This window comes from Nomascus leucogenys, chromosome 2, assembly GCF_006542625.1.
Source record: "Nomascus leucogenys isolate Asia chromosome 2, Asia_NLE_v1, whole genome shotgun sequence".
Taxonomy (NCBI): Eukaryota; Metazoa; Chordata; class Mammalia; order Primates; family Hylobatidae; genus Nomascus; species Nomascus leucogenys.
In genome coordinates, this window is record NC_044382.1 from 114,650,652 (window position 1) to 114,671,653 (window position 21,002).

General features: G+C 34.0%; 1 pseudogene; it reads right to left on the reverse strand.

Annotated features, from left to right (window-relative positions):
* The window catches only part of LOC100584009, a 68,312-nt pseudogene extending 47,884 nt beyond the window's left edge, over nucleotides 1–20,428 (reverse strand).
* Nucleotides 20,429–21,002: the final 574 nt, after the last annotated feature.

The window sequence follows — 21,002 nt, forward strand, 5'->3', positions numbered from 1 at the left end:
TTTGTATGTATTTTGCACTGTACATAAGAAAAAGGTAGTTTTAAACAACATGTTTTTCCCTTTATTCTACTTAAAATCCATTGTTCAATCCTGAGTTGAAAAGAGAGAACCTCATTAAATATATGTAAATAAAACCTTTCAAAAGGATAGCATGACCTCTGCTCTTACCTGTATGTCATAGTGATGAATAGGGTTGTCCATCCCCACACTTGTACCATCATCACTTATGTACTAAGTTCTCTTTGGACTTCAAGGTTATTTTGCAGAAGAGATTTTGTGTTCTTGTTTCAAAACTGAAAACTTTTCCAACCAGAGAAATATATTAACTTAAAATTTCTTATAGAGTTAACGTGATTCCAGTCAGCAAGGAGCTGTCTGAAAAATAATTGAGAATTTACTCCCTAAGAATAACCAAAAATATTCTTTTAGAATGAAGGTCTTGATTCTCCCATGCTTGCATTTGTTCAATATGTATTACTCATAGAAGTTGTTACCCTAAAATATTCACAAAAGTATGGATCAGGATAGTGGCAAATAGGTCTTATTTGATCCTATAAGAATCTTTCCCTTTATCCAAGTGATTAAAAGTTCAACTTCATTTCTTTTTCCTTTTTCTTCATTTCTTTTTTAGAGGAATTGTGTTTGATATGTGCCACGTCTGTGTTCTGAATTTAGCTATTGTCACATTCAGGTTAATTACTTTGTACCATGGGTATCTTAATATCTAATGTTGAAATTAAGTTTATAGTATCTAAATTTTGATTCATGGAATAACTTGAGGGGATAAAGATTACATTAGAATCAAGTGTGGAAATTTTACCAAAAAATTCTTAGCAGTGAGGAAAAAAGTCTTAAATAAAAAAGAGATGCTGGAGAGATACACAAGAAAGTACTGTCACAAAATTCTCATGCTTGAATGTATATCTAGTTATTTCTGAAGATGTCTATGGCTAAAATAATGAGCAAATTCATTGAAAATCAGTGTATATAGATATATAATTTAAAAGGCAGAGAACAAATGGAAATCTGAGTGGAAAGTATCAAGAGTGGGAGATAGACCTCGATAATATTTATCTAAGATAATCTCCTCATTAGGAATATGTCATGAAAAGTCCCATAACTTTAATAGTTTAGGGATTAAGATAAATGTTGAAGTCATCGAAGAAAAAAATAAGAAAAGGGAAGATTTTCAACTATTGTTCAGTATAAACAATTGTTTCTCAAAGTTTGAAAAAGAATTTAAAATTACTTATTGAGGAAATGGAAATAGCATCAGAGGAAATTTACTAGCCCAGGTGTAAATACTTTCAATGTTCTGAGCACAATCCAAAGCTAGTGCTAGCGAACAATTTATGAGGTGCTTACAGGGGTTCAAGACTACAGCTAAATGAGAGATTTGACCTTGCTCCCACTGTGAATTACACATGATCAAAAATGGATAACTTGTATTAATGCAAAGTGACTTAGGTGGTTCAATTTCAGTTCATTTTATTAGTTTATAAAAAGAATAAAAAATGTTCTCTGTGATAAAATCAGAAAGCAATAATTTTTTTCACAGTAACACAGGATCAAATTTTTAGAAATGAATTTCGCTATTGGCACACTGAGCAGTTCCATGTCCCTAAAGATGAGCAGTTTGATTGAACAGAAAGATGTCCAGGTGCAGAAATCTAATAGCATTACTCAGCAACACTCTGCATCTATTCAGTACGATAAACTACTTCCAAAATAAAGAGCTCTTAAATGCCCATCAGGAAAACTCATAGAAATTCCAAATAATAAATTGAGCAGGTCTGAAAAAAATTAAAATGATGGGAATTATATAGAAAATTTACATTTCACAACAGATCTGATTTAGAAATAAATAACAAAAATACCAGGAAATGCTCCAAATATTTGAAACTTAAAGACACACACACACACACACACACACACTCACACACTCACACATATACTTCTAAAACAGGAAATCACTGACTCAGAAAATATTTTGAACTAAAAAAGAGTGACAACACAACGGATCAAAATGTGTGAGTATAGTTAAAGCAAGACACAGTAAGAACTTGCAGCTTTAGATGTTTTCCAAGATAAAGAAGAAAGATTTAAATTAGTGGTCTAAGTTTCTGCCTTTAGTAGCTACAAAAAGAAAATTAAACCCAAATAAGTAACAAAAGGAAATAATAAAGGTGGGAGTATAAAATAATATAATAGACAGTGGAAAAACAAGAGAATAATCAATTAAACCAAAAGCTCATTTTTATAAAAAAATCAGTAAAATATGTAATCTTTTAGATAGGATGACCAAGAATGAGAAGACAGATTATAACAATTTCATGAATGAAAGAGTATATGTCACTATAGATTATGAAAACTTTAAAAAGAATATTATGATAAATTATATGCAAATATATCTGAAAAATTAGACTGAAGGAACAAATATTTTGAAAGTCAAAAATGAGAAAATGAAATCTCTTCAAAAACTTTTCAAGAAATAGAATACTTAATGAGATCGACATCGATTTTTTATGTAAAATTCATAATTAAAAGCCTTTTCCCAGAGAAAACCCAAAATTCACACAGCTTCACTGGAGAATTCTCTCAGACATTTAAAACAAACCAAAAATAGTAATTTCAATCATGCACAAACATTTTCCAAAAATAGAAGAAACAAGAATAGTTTCCAACTCATTTTTGTAAAATGAAGCTAGCATAACTCTAATAATTAAATGAACTAAAGATACTGTAAGAAAACATACCTCTCGGCCAGGCGCGGTGGCTCACGCTTGTAATCCCAGCACTTTGGGAGGCCAAGGCGGGCGGATCACGAGGTCAGGAGATCGAGACCACGGTGAAACCCCGTCTCTACTAAAAATACAAAAAAATTAGCTGGGCATGGTGGCGGGCCCTTGTAGTCCCAGCTACTCGGGAGGCTGAGGCAGGAGAGTGGCGTGAACCCAGGAGGTGGAGCTTGCAGTGAGCCGAGATTGCGCCACTACACTCCAGCCTGGGCGACAGAGCGAGATGCCGTCTCAAAAAAAAAAAAATAAAATAAAAAAATAAAAAATAAATAAATAAAAATAAAAAAGAAAACATACCTCTCATGAACATGGTCATAAATCCTTTACAAAATGAAAGCAAGAGTGTGTGTGTGTGTGTGTGCCTGCCTGACTGGATTTTTTCCTATCTCCTCTCTCAAAAGGAATGTCTATTCAAAAAATGATGCTGGAACAAGTCCTTATCCAGATATACAAAAAACAAACTTCAATCTTTGTCACAACATATTCAAACATTAATTTGGAATGAATCATAACCTAAGTTAAAACTAAAACTCTTCAACTTCTAAAAGAACACATAGAAAAGGATATTTCCAAATTGGATGTAAGACATCTTTTACTTTGAACATATAAAATAATTACCAATAATATAATAATAATAAAACTTCCTATCTCTGAAAGATAGCATTAGAAAAATGTCAAACCACAAACTGGGAGAAAATATTTTCCTATGTGTATTTGACAGAGAAATTGCATCTTTTTGTTATCCTATCATCTATATCTCTCTAAATCTTTATATCTCTATATCTAACAAAAACTAGCATATCAAAAGGAAGAAGACAAACACTCCCAAAGTAAAAGAGACATGAAGAGACACTTTACGTAAAATGATAGAAGAATAGCTAGCTGATCAGCATATGAAAAGATGTTCAACATCATTAGTCATCAATAAAACACATATTAAATTCACAATAAGATGTCACTACACATTCAACAAAATATCTAAATGTTAAAAGTTTAAAATACACAGTGAAGGATTTAGAGTAACTGAAACATATATTACTGATGGGAATATAAAATGTTAACAATTACTTTGGAAAACAAACAGCTTTAGAGTTTCTTACAGAGTTAGGCATACATTTGCCATAAAACCCAGCAATTCAACTCTTAATAATTTACCCATGAGAAATTAAAATAAATGGCTGTGTAAGGATTTGTATGCTGATATTCATATATTTATTCATAGCTCCAAAGTAGAAACAACCTAAATGACCATCAACTGGTGAATGAGTAAACAAATTGTGGTATATCTGTACAATTGAATACCACTCAGCAATAAAAAAGCAATGAACTATTGTTTATGCAGCATGAATGAATATCAGATATGCTAAGTGAAAGATGCCAGATATAAAGACTATATTCCACAAGTTTCAATGTTTGTGAAACTCTAGAAAAAACAAATCTGAGGGATGACGGTAAAACAGATCAATGGCTAACTTGAAGCAGGTATTCTCTAGGAGAAGGGGTGATGTTTTTCTAAGAAAGGGCACAAGGGAACTTTCCGGGCACTGGAAATATTTTCTGACTTTATTGTGGGGCTAGTCACCGAGGTGTACATATTTACCTTTTATTGTATATATTTGATAACTCAATAAAGTTGATTAAAGTAAAAAACACATTACTATTGAAGTATGAAATGCAAAATCAAAATACTACAAAATTAAAAGCTGGTTATTTGAAAAGATTAATAAAACTGATAAATTCTAGCCAAGATAGCCAAGAATAAAATAGAGAATACACTAATTACTCATATTAGAAATGAAAGACTGGTCATTGTTACTGATTTAATTGTCTTTAAGTGGGTAAGTAACAATATGAACACCTCTTTGCCCACAAATTTGGTAATAGATAAAATGAGCAAACTCGTAGAAATGTTTAAACTATGAAAACTCACACATGAAAAAATAACCTGAATAAGATCATATTTATTAAAGAAATTAAAACAAAAGTGATATTCTTCCACGAGAGAAAGCGCCAAGACCAGATGATTTTTCACTAGTGAAGTCTAGCAAATGCTGGAGGAAGAAGTGTTGTTACTGTCAACGCTGGAGACAGCTGGTACCTCATCAACAAATAACACTGAACAAAAGTGGAAGAAAATGGTGAATTATGTATGATAGATAAAAAGAATAATTCATATGTGTTTATGAGTTTGTATGGCCTGAGTCATTATGCCCTGAAATATCAGATATATTTAGAGCCAAGAAAAATTATTCAATTTTAATATTGCCTCTTTTTATATAAATACATACAGTAACTTATAAATTTTCACTTATAAATTATTTCCTTTGATCCTTATGTTAACCCTATGAAATGTTATTTCAATTCTAAATATGAAACTCAAATATTCTGAGATTTATTCAAGGTTTTTAAGCTATTAAGCATTGAATAAATTCAATAATTTGAACTCACAGTCCAGTTATTTTCCATTTTTCAATATTGTCACTACACCTAAACCCAAGTATTTACATGCATTCAGAAGTGACTCTTAGGGGATATTTATACAGGTGTCAATCTATAGAATTACATTATATGTGTAATCTAAATATGCAGAAGCTGAGAATCTCTACATTTGCTGAATTTACTGACTTCTTATTTTTCAACATGTTCATTTGTTGTCTTTCTACCTAAAATAAAAAGGCAAAAAAAAACCCAGCTTTTCCTTGCCCTGCTACTTTTTAATCTAAATTACTCATAAGATAATGGCAAATACTGCCCAAAGTAATTTATAGATTCAATGCTATTCCCATTAAACTACCATTGATGTTCTTCACAGAATTAGAAGAAACTATTTTAAAATTCATATGGAACCAGAAACAGCTCATATAGCTAAGACAATCCTAAGAAAAGAAAAAAGAACAAAGCTGGAAGCATTACCTACCCAACTTCAAGCTATACTACAAGGCTACAGTAACCAAAAGAGCATGGTACTGGCACAAAAACAGACATATAGACCAATGGAACAGAATAGAGAACTCATAAATAAGACAGCACATCTACAAACATCTGACCTTTGACAAAAGGGATGACAACATCAATAAGGAAAAGATTGCCTTTTTAATAAAAGTGCTGGGAAAACTGGCTAACCATATGCAGAAAATTGAAACTGGACCACTTCCTTACACTTTATGCAAGAATTAACTCAAGATAGATTAAAGACTTAAATGTAAAACCCAAAACTATAAAAACTCTAGAAGAAAATTTAAGCAATACCATTCAGGACATAAGCACAGGCAAAGATTTCATGACAAAATCACCAAAAGCAATTGCAACTAAAGCAAAAATTGACAAATGAGATCTAATTAAACAAAAGAGCTTCTGCACAGCAAAAGAAACTTTCATCAGAATGAACAGGCAACGTACAAATTAGGAGAAAATTTTTGCAATCTATCTATCTGACAAAGGTCTGATATCCAGAAACTTCAAGGAACATAAATTTACAAGAAAACATAAAACACTAAAAAGTGGGCAAAGGACATGAACAGACACACAGACACTTCTAAAAAAAAGACATTTGTGCAGCCAAAAAATATATGGAAAAAAAGCTCAGCATCACTGATCATTAGAGAAATGCAAATCAAAACCACAATGAGATACCATCTCATGCCAGTCAGAATGGTGATTATTTAAAAGTTAAGAAATAACAGATGCTCGTAAGGTTGTGGAGAAATAGGAATGCTTTTACACTCTTGGTGGGAATGTAAATTAGTTCAAACAGTGTGGATCACAGTGTGGGGATTCCTCAAAGATCTAGAACCAGAAATACCATTTGACCCACCAATTCCATTACTGGGTATATACCCAAAGGAATATAAGGCATTCTATTATAAAAATACATGCACTCATATGTTCACTGCAGCACTATTCACAATAACAAAGACATGGAATCAACCCAAATGCCCATGACTGATAGACATGATAAAGAAAATGTAGTACATATGCACACATATACTATGCAGCCATAAAAAGGAATGAGATCATTTCCTTTGCAGGGACATAGATGGAGCTGGAAGCCATTATCCTCAGCAAACTAATGCAGGAACAGAAAACCAAGCACCACATGTTCTCGCTTATAAGTGGGAACTGAACAATGAGACCCCATGGACACAGGGAGGGGAACACCACACACTGGGACCTGTCAGAGGGGGTTGGGGGAGGGAGAGAATTATGAAAGATAGCTAATACATGCTGGGCTTAACTTAAACCTTGGTGATGGATTGATAGATGCGGCAAACCACACCATGACACGTGTTTACCAATGTAACCTGCGCATCCCGCACATGTACCCTGGAACTTTAAAATAATTTTAAAAAATTGGCAGACTAGCCTGGTGACTCACATCTGTAATCCTAACACTTTGGGAAACCAAGGCAGTGGATTGCTTGAGCTCAGGGGCTCAAGACCATCCTGGGCAACATAGTGAGACCCTGTCTCTATAAAAATTACAGGTTGCATGCACCTGTAGTCCCAGCTATTTGGGAAGCTGAGTTGGGAGGTTGGCTTGAGCCCAGGAGGCAGAGGTTGCAGTGAGCTACTGTACATCAGCCTGGACGACAGAGCCAGACTCTGACACACACACACAAAGTAAAAAAGAGATTGGCAAACAAAATTATGCTATTGCATTCACAGGGGCCTGTCCCTTTTCTTTATCCGGAGGTCTCTATAGCACCACTTATTTTCTTACTCCTTCTCCTCATCTTCTATGAAGGTAGAAAATTGTATCTCTAGTCCCAAAACTCTTCCCTGTTATTATGTGTTTATTTCAGTACAGTTCCTTAAGTATGAATTGAGTGTGTACTATTCCAAGGTGCTCATTAATGTGTACATTGTACTTATTACATTTCTATATTTCCTTCCTCCTCTCCCGCCACTGCAATCTTGAGTCTTGAACCATTTATAACTTTCTCTGAAAAAGGAAGAAAACTTGAGTAGCTACTTAGATGAAAAATACTGCTACATTTTTGTCGACTAATTAATGACACTCAAGTACCTAATACAAATCTCATTTCTCTTTACTACTTCTGAGTGGCATTATATATGGAGTTTCACTTGGGAAATGCTATATATTTATAGTATTTTATTTACACATATTTTCTTACAATTAAAAAAAAAAGTTGGCTCCCTTTTCTTTCCTTTTAGCTTCTCCTTCTGTTGCCCCTTTTCTCCTGCCCTCCTTTTCTTCCTTTTCCTTCCCCTCCTCCTTTTTCTTCTTTCCTTTGTCTATACCTGCACCAGTTGCATAAAGGAGTTTTTGTTGTTGTTCTTGATTTACAATGCTGAAGACAAAGACTAAAAAGAATACTAAACTTAGTCCAATGTTATACCACCCTACCTCCATATGATACTTTCATCTTTCTGATTATTCAGCACTTATTAAAAAGGAAAATGTCAGGATACAGCTATTATTCAGAAATTTGTTTAAGAACTTGCATTAAAATTTTTAAAAGTCAGTACATTTGGCAAATAAACATGAAAAGGGCCAGGCGCGGTGGCTCACACCTGTAACCCCAGCACTTTGGGAGGCTGAGGTGGGCGGATCACTTGAGATTGGGAGTTCGAGACCAGCCTGGCCAACATGGCGAAAACCCATCTCTACTACAAATACAAAAAATAGCCGGGTGTGGTGGTGCGCACCTGTAATCCCAGCTACTCGGGAGGCTGAGGCAGGAGAATCACTTGAACCCAGGAGGCGGAGGTTGGAGTGAGCAGAGGTCTGCATCACTGCACTCCAGTCTGGGCAACGGTGAGACTCTGTCTCAAAGAAAAAATATGTGAAAAGATGGTTAACTCTTAAGCTGTCATTAGGTTATTGCTAATTAAAATAAGATAGACCTAACAAGTATACTAATAGGTATGTAGTACAACTACTTTAAAAGTCACTTTCACAATTTCTTACAAAGCTAAGCATAAGCTTACCTTACAACACAGGTGTCATAAACCTAGGCATTTACCCAACTGATATGAAAACTTATGTCCATATAAAAACTTGCATATAGTTGTTTATAGCATATTTATTCATAATCACCATAATATGAAAACAACCTAAATGGCTTTCAATAAGTGAAATAATTTTTTAAAAAGTGTGGTACAACTGTACAATAGAATATTATTTAGTAATAAAAAGAAATTACTAGGCCATGAAAAGACATAAAAGAACCTTAAACGTGTATTGGTAATTGAAAGTAACTGGTCAAAAGGCTACATATTGTATAATTGCAGTTATATAACATCATGGGAAAGGAAAACCTATAGAGTCAGTAAAATATTCAGTGGTTATGAGGTGCCAAAGGGAGAGGGACAGAGTTAAATAGGTGAAGCACAGAGGAGTTTTTTAGGGGATGAATTTATTCTGTATGCTACCACAGGACAAATACCACCGTGCATTTGTCAAACTCGTAGAACTTTAAGGCACAAAGAGTGACCCTTAATATATGACAACTTTAAAATAATACCTAGGGGGCCGAGAGATCCCAGAATGGGATTTATACTGTATTAAAATATTTTAATTGTATTAAAATATTTTAATTATATTAAAATGTTTAAAAGCTTACTGAAGAGGGTGGAGAGAAAACGTCCTGGACTCATGAACCTTGGAAATGACTGAAGTCTGTAAGACTAAAGGTAAAGGAAATGTACATACATACTGAACTCTAGTTGGTAAAATTGTTTCCCAAGGAGGTATAGGATAACCATTCTGTTACTATATTACATGTATACTGGAATTACAAAATTAACTTTATAGTGAATGACAGGAGCCAACTTTGTTTTTCACTTTTGAAGTGTGAGTTCACAGGTAAGCAAAAGGAGAAAGCTAGAATGATCTATGTAGTAATGGATTAGAATTAAACATATCAGTATGAGTTCCTGTTTAACTTGATATATATGCAGATGATTACATATGGAAAGATACGTGTATTTATGCACATATTCTAAACACATATATGTCCTTGCTCTGTCACAACCTAAGGCATAAAAGCAACAGATCTAAAAGCAACAACACCCCAGTAGCAATGAGCACACCTAGCACTCAGATTTTAATTTCTAATACTGTTCTCTAATTAAACGAACTAGTTGATTCAAAACTGGGACAAGAAATAGAAAAGATGAGCCTGGTGTATATTGTAGTGCCAGAAAGGTAAGAGGTACTAAAAAAACAAAAACAAAAACAAAAAAAAAACCTCACAATAGCCAAATCTGAATGATTTGAACAACAACAACAAAAAAGTAAGGAAATAAAGTACTTGTATTATAACACAAAATACACAATAAATATTCATGATTCCATACAGATATAAATAAATGAACAAGTAAAAATGAATGGGGGAGGGGGAAAGAGACACATCTCCTGCATGAAGAATTTCAAGTAATGTATATAGATGCTCTGCTCTTAAGAATAACTCCTCACTCCAGGAGTACAGCCTCCTCATAATGACTCTTTCAACGACTACAATACTACGAATAAAAGGTGAAAACAATAACTTTATAGTTGAGAGACCTCACAAACATTACCTCAGCCAACTGATGGAGTCAACTGCAACAGTGTTAAGTCATGTTGATTGATAGTGTGTGTCCCTCATATGACGTGATAACAATTGCACTTGACATCTGCGATCTTTCTCCCAAATGTATAACCTCAATCAAGTCATGAAAAAAAAAAACACAAATCTCACTAGAGGAACATTCTATAAAATGCCTGATTAATACTCCACAAAACTGTCAATATCATAAAAAATACGGAAAATCTAAGAAAATGTCATGGCCAGGAGGGCACTAAGGAGACATGACAACTAAATTTAATGTGATAATTGAATGGGATTCTAGAAGACAAAAATGATATTAAGTAAAAACTAAATAAATCTGAATAAAGTGTAAACTTTAGTTAATGTCAATATTGGTTCATTAAAAGTCCTTATCGAAACTGTATACTATCCTCTCAACTTTTCTATAAACCAAAACATAGAAAAATTAAAAACTAAAGTTTATTTTTAAAAAGTCAAAACTATTAAAGTATATCCAAATTTGTGATTCCTCTATGAAGTTTATAGTTTATATATAATTGTTTTATTTTTCTTTTCTTTCTATAAACTTGTCTACTCTGACCCTATTCCTCCCATTATATTTTATTTTTTATTTTTATTTTATTTATTTGTTTGTTTGAGACGGAGTCTCACTCTGTCGCCCAGGCTGGAGTGCAGTGGTGCGGTCTCGGCTCACTGCAAGCTCCGCCTCCCTGGTTCACGCCATTCTCCTGCCTCAGCCTCCAGAGTAGCTGAGACTATGGGCGCCTGCCACCATGCCTGGCTAATTTTTTGTATTTTTAGTAGAGATGAGGTTTCACCGTGTTAGCCAGGATGATCTCGATCTTCTGACCTAGTGATCCGCCCACCTTGGCCTCCCAAAGTGCTGGGATTACAGGTGTGAGCCACGGCGCTGGGCCCTTCCCATTATATTGAACAAATCTATAGATTTCTGTAAGCACTATCATTTTACCATCATTATTATTTTGTACTAGAACTACTTATTCAAAAGGTAATTAAATGATTGGTAACTTGCCTTTCATTCTTTTCATGTATATTCATAAGTACTCCTACCTGTAGTAGGTGCTTATAAGTCAATTGATTAATAAAATAAGAGTAAGAGACCTTTGACCAAGAAAAGAAGTCACTTATTAAGTAATACGATTTGCCACTAGGTGTACATTTGGTATCTAGCTAACATCTTTGAAAATTAACTGGTATATAAATATAAGTATAGATAAAAATAATCATTCTGCAGGATAGACTGTGAAGTACCATTTGTGTGTATAACATTGTATACTACTCACTGAAAGACAGGTTATTATCAAATTTTAAAAATGCATTTGAGTTACTGTAGAGCATTTCTCTTTCTTCAAGTGCTATAACATAAATGTCGTATTTTCTTATACAGTCACTATAGAAACTGTATGTTATTGAACAGTAAATTTGAAAACTCATAAAGCCTTTTGGAAACACAAAGATTAGAAATTGTGTTTGGTTTGTTAGGTATGTCAAATCAAATACATTCCTGAAAAAGTAAGTGATTTTCTTATGCTGCTATTTTTTGTTTTTTGGTACATTTTCTTACCCAAAGTAAGGATACTGTAAGGAATGGTTAATGGATGAAGAAAACAATCTTATATGAATAAACTCTAAGGGCTTACAAATACACACACACAGATGTATTTGTACATACATATACATAGGTATATGTATATATGTTTTTACTACCTCTACATATCAAAGTCATAATAATTGCATAAAAGTTTGCTGCAAAGTACACCTATGAAGTTGAAAGGAAAAGCTCCATAAATAACTCTAGCTCATATTGAACCATTGTGCAACATATATTGCTAATATTGAAATCACTTCTATTGTTGTGTTTTTCTGTCCCTTTATTTTTGTCTTTCTGGAAACTAACAATGCATATATAAAATGTCAAGATATGTGAATTTAATTTGTACAGCTGACATATATGAGATTACAATAATGTTGCAGCAATCTATTTTCCACAGAATTTCCTATTCCTTAGAAGTAAATAGCTCTCTTTTAAATACCAATTTCTAATTCAAAAGACAAAGATTAGGCCTATAATGCCTTCGTGAAAGGCAGGTAACATAACACAATTACCTGGTGAAATCAAGGTCTGCTTTTGTTCCTTAGTTAGAGAAAAGGGCACTTTAATGCCTCTAAGGCAACTTCTCCCAGTACCTCTGAGGAATACTAAAATGTAACGTAAAAAAAAACCTTAAATTGATACCAATATTTTGATAAGAATGAAAACCTAAGGATAGTTTCTTAAAGCTGAGAAATAAAAATGGGCATACAAGCAAATATAGATTCACTTATTAAATGTTCATTAGTCAGAAAATGGTCTTTAGTCACCCTACCAATTAGCCACTGGACCTCCGAGTACTGTAGTACTAGGGCAGACCTGGAATTTAGAGTCAATTTTTACTATAATTAATTGGAAGGTAGAAATTTCTCATTTGCATCTTCGTACCCCAGCATGAAACACAACATCTTATATCTAGTATCTGTTAAATAAATATGTGTAAACATACGTGAAAATGAATAATAACGAGATTTTGGAAACACAAGTTAAACCCTTCAAACTTTAGTTTTCTTGAATGGCATACTTGGGGGGGGGGGGAAATAGCCTGCATTTCTTTGGCCCTTAACGTCTCAGCATTGATGGAATTCAGGAAACACTACCCCCCAAAATATAGCACCTTCTCATACTGAATATTTTAAGCTGAAGAGAATTGAGAAAACCACAGAAGCAAGAATTTTTCTGAGATCTTTTTCTGTCTTCCTTTCTCCTGCCCCGTTTTCTTCCCTGTAGCAGGTCATAGAGACTAGATCCTCCTAAACCCCAGAAAGCCATAAAACCTAGGAAAGTCACTCTCTGAGCACTTCCTTTTCCTTGAAGACCCTCATGTGACAGACATCCTGCCTCAAAGCTGGGATACGGAATATCATACAGAGCAACAGAAAAAAGTCTGAACAAAAACGTCTTGCTGAGTTCCTGCCAATTTATTACCATTAGATCATACCCCTTTTGTCCAGTCCTGTTTCTCTACAAGGATCCACTTCTTTCACCAAACAACATAAAAATGCAAAGTTTTCCCTTGGTCTTTGGTTCTTCATTTCTAAAGGCTCCCATGTTACATACAATGTTTACAAAATAGATTTGTTATGTTTTTCTCTTGTTAACCTGTCTTTCGATAAAAGAGTGTCAGCCATGAATTCTGTAATGAATGAGAAAAAGATACTGCTATTTCTCTGCTAGAGCATGTTGGTCATTAGTAAATAATATGACATACTTATGATAAATTGTTTTCAATTTTGTAGTCTCTGTTATGATTAAAATAGAATCGAGTTATTTTCTGTTCCTGGTGTTAACAAAAGACCAGTGAGATTTGCAGAGGAAAAAAGTTTATTTTCTAAAAGCGATCTGCAGATGAGGAGATGCAGCCTTCAGTGCCAAATGAAAGTGAGCTCTGAGGAGGGGTCAGGGCGTGGGTGCAGGGCCCAGATTGGATGACCTTTAAGCAAAACATCACAAGTCTCTATTTATTGGCTGACCTCAGGTGGTTTGTTGGTGTCAGTTACAGAATTTCCAGCTGCAATCTATCTCAGCACCAACAGGAACTGGTTTGGCTTGATTGTAGAAAAGGAGGTCCTTTCATACCTTTACAACGTCTTTTCAAGAACATAGAGTATGTGACTGCTCATTCACACGGCTCCAACTGCCTGGTTCTGTTTTACCCTTGAGTGCCTCAGTTAGTCACAGAGAGTGCATTTTATCTTCAGGCTAGGGGCACACTTCAATACTGGACAATGCATAAATGCTGAACTTTTATCTCAGTAGAAGAAAAAAGTAATCAGCCAAGTTTGTGAATTCTTCCTAACATAATAATTATTATAATATCAGGCAAAATATGGCCCATGGATTAAAAATTTTAGAATGATGTGGGGCCTTTTGAAAAAATTAGTTCTGTGATCCAGTGTCAGACATACTAAATCAGAATCTCTGGAGAAGTGAGACCTAGGAAGCTGTGTTTTTAAGAGACCCCAGGGGATCATTATGTGCATGCAAGTTTGAGAAGCACTGACCTACCAGATGGACGTTAAACCAAAAACATGGGTTTAATTTTCACTTCCTGCCTCTCATTCATTTTCCTGAATAGTATATTTATTAGCAGCTAATTATTTTGCAGATGTGTCATTGAAAGTAAACAATTAAAAACCACCACCAAATGCCTGTGTTATTAAAGGTAAATACATAATTTGTTGTCATGGGTCAGATAATCTTAACATATACTGGCACTAAAAAACTCGTGACCATAAAAAATTTCACTTCTGCATCCTGAGAAGCATCTCTGATAACACTTGAGTGAAGTAGTGTTTTCTGAGGTTTTCATTTATTTTTATTGTGTGTTAGAAGCTTTCTAAATGGTTTCATTAACTTAGGAAGAACCAACACACATAATAATAATAAAATAAAAACTAGAAAAATAAATCTGCCTCTTATTGAGTACTCACTGTATGCGAGGCACTCTTCTCAGGGCCCCATCTGTATTAAATCACAGTTGTAAGTTTTAAGTAAATTGTAATACAGTCATGTTTATTAAAAAATACTTGCTGAAATTTCTAGAATAGATCGGAAAATTTTTAAAAGAAATCTCAATGTCTGTAAAACATTTCTGCAAGTTCCTTTTGGAGCAAAGAAATCCTCTTGTCATTATGCTTAGAATGGGGTATATCGTACTGCCCTTTTACAAATTGATAATAGACATTACAAACATACACTTTTTTATTGCACTTCACTTTATTAAGCTTCCTAGATATTGCATTTTTTACAAATTAAAGATTTGTGGCAACCCTGCATCAAGGAAGTCTATCAATGCCCTTTTATCAACAGCATATGTTTACCTCTTCTTTGTGTCACATTTTGGTAATTCTCAAAATACTTCACACTTTTTTATTCTTATTGTGTTCATTATGAAGTTCTGTGATCAGAGGTCTTTGATTTTACTATTGTAATTGTTTGGGGGCACCGTAACTGTGCTCACATAAGATGGTGAAGTTAGTGGATAAATACGGTGTGTGTTCTGATTGCTCCACCAACAGGCCATTCCCCACCTCTCTCCGTCTCCTCAAGCCCTCCTATTGCCTGAGACAGAGCAGTATTTATTTTAGGCAAATTAATAACCTTGCAATGACTCCTAAGTGTTTTAGTGAAAGGAGGAGTTTCATGCACTTTAAATCAAAACCTAGAAATGATTAACCTTAGTGAGAAAGGCATGTCGAAAGCCGAGCTAGGCCTCTGGTGCCAAACAGTCAAGTTAGGAATGTGAAAGAAAAGTTCTTGAAGGAAATTAAATGTGCTACTTTAGTGAACATACGAATTGTAAGAAAGAGAAACAGTCCTATTGCTGATTGAAGAAAATTTTAGTGATCTGGATAGAAGATCAGAGGAGTCACAACACTCCCTTAAACCAAAACCTACTCCCGAGTAAAGCCCTAACTATCTTAAATTCTATAAAGGCTAACAGAGGTGAGAAAGCCGCAGAAGACAAGTTGGAAGCTAGCAATGGTTCATTCATGATCACCTGAGGTCAGGAGTTTGAGACCAGCCTGGCTAACATGGTGAAACCCCGTTTATACTAAACATACAAAAAAATTAGCCCAGTGTGGTGGTGTGTGCCTGTAATCCCAGCTACTTGGGAGGCTGAGGCAGGAGAATCGCTTGAACCTGGGAGGTGGAGGTTGCAGTGAGCCAGATGGCACCATTGCACTCCAGCTTGGGCAACAAGAGCAAAACTCCATCTCAACAACAACAACAGCAACAACAACAACAACCTGCAGTGGATTATTCTCCAGGAGTTCTAGCTAAGATAATTGATGAAGGTGGTTACATTCAACAAAAGCCTTTGTTTCAGTGAGGATGAAATAGCCTTATATTGGAAGAACATGCCATCTAGGACTTCCATAGCTAGAGAGAAGAGTCAGTGCCTGGCTTCAAAGATTCAAAGGAGAGACTGACTTGCTTATTAGGGGCTAATGCGGCCACGTAAATTTCTTGTCAAACTTACTGAAACTACAGAAATTGAATAATTCTCTGTATCAGATTGATAGATTCTAGGAGAAGTTTTTGTTTTTGTTTTTGTTTTTTTGGAGACAGAGTCTCACTCTGTCACCCAGGCTGGAGTGCAGTGGTGCAATCTCAGCTCACTGCAACAGAAGTTTGCTTAAGTCCAAGTTAACTTCCAATCATTACAAGTACAGAATGTGTGTGGGTTTGTGTATGAGTGTGTATGTGTTTGCTGAATACACATTGACATTAATATTGTCTCAATTATTTTTGTGTTTGAGATAAACACAATTTAAAATATAGCATAAAAGTTTGAAAAAGCACACCACCACAATATTTAGGCAGCCTCTAAGTGGCATAATTAGTATTCTTTAAGAATAATATATTATTTAGTTATTCCCTCATTTCTATAGTTCCTTGTCTTTTTCTGACATCACAAACACACCATTATCTATCCTTTTCAATGAGGGAAGGGTAAAGTGACTTATGAAAATGTCTCTTTATGATGTTTCCTATTATCAGTCAATGGGCTTTCTTCCTATTTCCTTTGAACGAAATATAACATCTTTTTAATGAAGAGACACATCATTTTGCTTTAGGCCTAAAATGATTTGTCTCTTATTTAACCTATGATATGTGAAAATTTTATTTTGTATTTTATGTGCTTTGTGTACATTTTTTTTCCATTTTACAATTTTATCTTTTCACCCTCTCTTTGGTGAAAATACTTTTCGGAATACAAAAGAATAAATATAATGTAATAACCAGAGAGTAAAAGTTATGCACTGAAGGTTTTGCTTTTGTAATAGAAAAATGATAATGTTAGAGCTTTCATGGCAAAATAATTTTAAAACATCCCGAGAGCTATGAATTTTGAAAAAAGATTGGATGGAGAGACTATTGAGACAAAAGAACAGAACATATATTAGGTAAAAGCTGTAAGTTCAATTTACTAAACTTACAGATGAGCATAATGCCACTATTTCATTGTGTGGTAAATTTGGTTTACAATACATGGAGATTGTTCTACCTTCAGTTTTGGAAAACGAAAATAATCAGTACTTTAAAAGTTGATATATCTGAATTCTATTTTAGCTCTTTTAAGACCATGTTAGGATCATTAACAACTGTAATAGATTTTTTTCAAAGACCTGAAAAAATTCTTTTTCCATACTGTATTACAAATTGCACAGTTTTTTCTTGCTATTTCAGAGTTAAATAATGTTCCTCTGTTGAATGCCATAATTTTATTTAAGAGGCTCCATCAATCACCTCCATTGATTATCATGAATTTGGCTGATCATGACAATCCTGTTGGTAATATTTGCTGATAATGCTTTAAAGTCTCCCCCATTAATATATAACTTAATGGAAAAGAGACAAGAGTAGTCAGAATGTCTACAGTTTTCCTTGTATCATACAAAAGAATTGATTAACCAGGTTCAATCTGAATGTGGAAAAATAGTCAATCTCTCTAAAATAATATAACTGTCTTTGTTAAACTAGGTCAGAAAATAAAAGTATGTGACAGACAGGTAGCTTTGGTTTCCAAGGACTTCATATTTATAATAGTTTGTAAAAGTTTATGTATACATATATTTTGTGTCTTTTAATTTTTATTTTAGGACCCATTTCAAACTCTATTTTGATATTTCGTGCAAGAAATATTCAGTACGAAAAGGTTGATAATTCAATAAATCAGTAACTGATTTTTTTCTAGGTGTGCATACCACAGTGTTTGGGTAAAAAAGATGGGTGAAATGTCATGATATTTTTAACCTACTTTAAGCTATCTAATTAAAAAATAAATAAAGCAAATGCAACAAAAGTTAGTCATTATAGAATTATATGTAGGATTATCACACTATTCTATCTACTTTATGATTAATGTTTGATAACAAAAATTTGAAACCAATACACAAAGACAAACATAAAATATCAAAAAGAAAACAGAGTAAGCCTTTCTTTCTTTTTTATGTTCTTTGTGTAAGGAAACACACAAAACTGGCAAGACAAAAATCTAAGAAGTCTTAAAGGAGATGAGCTAATTAATTTGATGACATAAAGTGCTAAAAATTCTAACATTACCTGAAAAATCAATACTAAAATCAGAGTCAAAGGACAAACAATTAGTTGAAAAATTTGACATGCAGAAACATAAGAGGATGATGAATTTATTTTACAGAAAACTCACTTGCTAGTCAATAAATAATATGGTTTGTCTGTGTCCCCACTCAAATGTCATCTTGAATTATAGCTCCCATAATTCCTCTGTGCTGTGGAAGGGACCCAGAAGGAGGTAATTGAATTATGGGGATGGTTTCCCCATACTACTATCATGCTAGTGAGTAGGTCTCACGAGATCTGACAGTTTTATAAGGGAAAACCCACTTTGCTTGGCTTTCATTCTCTTCTCCTGTCTGCCGCCACGTGAGACGTGCCTTTCACTTTCCACCATGATTGTGAGGCCTCCTCAGCCAGGTGGAACTGTGAGTCCATTAAACCTCTTTCTTTTGTAAGTTGCCCATTCTCAGGTATGTCTTTATCAGCGGTGTGAAAATGAAGTAGTACGATAAGAAAAAAATATATAAAACTTTGTCAAATTGCATATATTTAAAATATTAATAGGTAATGCCAAATTATTAACTCTTGCAATAAGTTGTAAGAGTTGCTGGATCCCCACCCTCTTGCTAAATGCTATTAAACAATTTAGTATACATTATCTAATTCGATAGATAAAATGTTAATTTCCTTTATTTTGCATCTGATTATTACTTAGATGGGTATGTTTTCATGTGTTAAAAACTATGTTTTCCCTTTTACTAATAATTACTTGCCTATTTCTGAAATTATGTGAAGAGAGACACACCCTTACACACACATACAAAGATACACACACACAGACACACACATGTGGGAATGCGGTCAATGGACATGGAAATATGAAGTATATGTTCCCATGAGATTCACATTTCACTGTATTTCCTTTTGTACTATTTTAATTTTTAGCATGTATCTGTTTCAATTCATAATAACGTCTTTCTAAATATATAAAAGTACATAAAACTGTATGTCCCTACAATACTCTTATTCTAGTTTAACAAGATAAGACATTATTATAAAATAACATCAAATATGCCTTTGCTTACAATCAACTTGTTTCTGGATTAATTTTGTTGTAGATAAATGATTTGATATTTTATCACAAGTTAGTTGATATTCTATCACACTGTCACAAATGGCACAATGAGCTCCAACCCCATCTTTGCCAGGCATGAAAAAGAAACTAGGCACATCACAGATGTTCAAATTGTATGGTCTTAACTTCATTTTGGATTTAGGTATAAGTTCATTTTCTGAGGTCACTTTTTATCAAATTACTATCATTGGTGGAATCCAGGTATTCTTTTGCCACATCAAGATCTCCAGTGTAAAAAATCAGCTTAGAAAAACATTACTGTATAGGTATTCTCTTTTCAGTTGCAACAGAAAAGACTATTTTCAAAATCTTCTATTGATTATTTTTAAGTTAACAAAATTGGTGAAAATTTTAATCCATGCTTTTTGTTTTGTTTTTGTTTTTTTTGTTGTTGTTGTTTTTAGCAGAAAGTTTTCATGCTATCTCTGTTGCTTTTGTGGATTTACATGAGGTAGAACTTTGATAGCTTTATGTTGTGTTTTCACGGTCCACCACTGAATATATCCATCGTCTCCAACATTCCTGTAGAGAAGATCGCCAAGGAAATGTTAGGGTGCTAGAGTCAGCAAGTCTGTGCTTGAATTTATAGTAATGTTTGGGTTCCAGAGTGGAGAATGGCACACAATTACCTCTCACTGAGCCATGCATATGGCCTGCCCAACTCGGTGAGCGCTAAAGACAGTAGCTCTAGACCCTTGACTTTTTCCTGATGTGCTGCAATTATTAACAGCACAAGTAGCAACACGAGCACAGCAGCTGCAAGAGCAGTTAAAGCCATTTTGTCTTCCCAAATGTAAGCCAATTATAAAATCAGTCAAAAAGGCACTGATACAAGGTAAGCAGATTTTATATTCATTTTAGCAACTTGCTTTACATTAAACACAGCTGTCATGTTTTTAACTATCAAGAGTTCAGAGGCAAGAAGTTAGAGAATTTTTTAAATTCCAGGTGGAAAATACAGTTAGTTTACTAAGATAGTGATTATTGTATTATTCTCAAGTTACTGTGTGCAATCTAAATGGTTATGAGGCCTATTCTGTGTATTCTGAGGCCATTCATTATTATAATACGAGAGAGAAGAGAATCCAAAAACATTCAGAGATCAAAATGAATGTTTAGGCTTATTCTGGATTTAAAAAAAATTTTTTTACACCAAACAAAAGTGATAAAAGTAGCTTTTATGTCTCCGAAAATGATGGTATTTATCAGTGCCCTTCACTTTTGAGAGAACTTGTAAAATTATCTGAAGATGCTTTCCTTCCAAATGCCCGAATTGGTAAAGTAGACCTAGATTTTTCTTTCCAACCCTTAGCCATGTCACAGTCTTCCAAGGGTTACTTAAAAATAGCAGC